Source organism: Otolemur garnettii, unplaced genomic scaffold (genome assembly GCF_000181295.1).
Source record: "Otolemur garnettii isolate 467f Iridium unplaced genomic scaffold, OtoGar3 scaffold00067, whole genome shotgun sequence".
In the NCBI taxonomy this organism is placed as follows: domain Eukaryota; kingdom Metazoa; phylum Chordata; class Mammalia; order Primates; family Galagidae; genus Otolemur; species Otolemur garnettii.
The window spans coordinates 9,502,187-9,503,852 of record NW_003852462.1 but is presented as its reverse complement, the minus strand read 5'-3'; positions in this window follow the sequence as shown (position 1 = coordinate 9,503,852).

Sequence of the window (1,666 nt, the reverse complement as noted above, 5' to 3'; positions counted from 1 at the left end):
CTAGCCTGAGCAAAAGCAAGACCCTGTCTCTATTAGAATTAGAAAAACTAGCTAGGCATTGTGGTGGGTGCTTGTAGTCCTAGCTACTCAGGAGGCTGAGGCAAGAGGATCTCCTGAGCCCAAGAGTTTGAGGTTGCTATGAACTGTGCTGATGCCACGGCCCTCAACCTTGGATAACAGAATGAGACTCTGTCTCAAAAAAAAAAAAAAAATTATACTAAAAACAGGAGTATTAAAAGAAGAGAGACTTTGTTTCTCAATACAGGACCACTGCATTTTGAACATGCCATCTCCTCCTGTATAAGACTGTCTCTTTCGTTATGACCACTTAGAACTGCACTGAGCAATCAGGGCTGGCAATGCCTCCAACAATTAGGGCAACCGAAAATACCAATACCTCTGAAAGGTAGCAATCATATGATTAGCCATAATACGATAATGTATTTGAAGCAACTACCAACTCTAGAAGTTGTTGAAGTAACTCACTCCTTTAAGATTCCTCCAGCACTGCTCAAAACCCCCGTGGAGGTGCCCTAGCAATCCCACATAACCTTCCTATTTAGTGTTGACTTCAAGAGCACTGTTTCTATCATACCTACTTAACTAACACGTGCTATCTCAAGGCCAAGGTTTTATCAAACATGAGAAATTGAATCATCAATCCCATCAGTGCAGAGGCAAAGCGAAATCTTTTCATACGTGTTGCTGAAAGCTTTCCAACAATTTCATCAAACATTTTTTTAAAGTGCTAAAAAATCGGTGCCTCTAGTTTTTTAATAACAGTTACCAAAAATCTTTAAATCCCTAAGATTTCCCTGACCATAGCTTATGCCTAATTTCTTTTTTGGATGTCCATGCCCCCACAGACTACCATGAATAAGTCTACATATCCCCCTGTTCCACCTCGTTGAGACTTATCAGTCCTGGAAGATGCAGGTAACATTCATTAAACAGAAGTACAAATTTAGGGCCTATGAATTTTTGTCACCAACTATACTTATTAACAGCACTCTTAGAAAAATAAGGGCTTGGTCTCCATTTTACATATCTAAGTTTTTAATTAATAAACATAGTTGTACTTAATCTTTAAAAATACTGCTTTCAAATAGTAGAACAAATCATCCTTATATTTAACTTACTAATATCATAAAGATGATTTGATTATAAATGATTAGTATCTATACAGCAACAATAAAATAATTAAGGTATGGAGTGTCAAGACAACCTCAACAACTGTTAAGCTGCTGTCTTGCGATACAGAGGCCCAGGGCTACGTGGAACACCCTTGTCCTGGGGTCATACAGCCCTGTAGCACCAGCCCTATCTCTATCACCAATCCTCTGTTTATCTACAGCCAGACACAAACTAGCATTAATGTAATAACGCATAACACTGGCTGGATTGTCTTCATATAAGCTCTCTGCAGATTTGTAAAATCTACAAAACCATATGCAAAGCAAAGTGAAAAGAAGTAGCAGGTTTTCTAAGATTAGTTTGGGGGGTGGAGGAAGAGGTAGAACTGGGCAAAATACTTCATTGATTTACACATTTACCTAAAAGTCACTGATAGGATTTTGCAACTGTTCTTTAGAATCAGTTTAGACCTTTTTGGGCTCTTGAGAAAATAATTAACTTTGCAATAATCACTTAGAGGTCACTGATATTT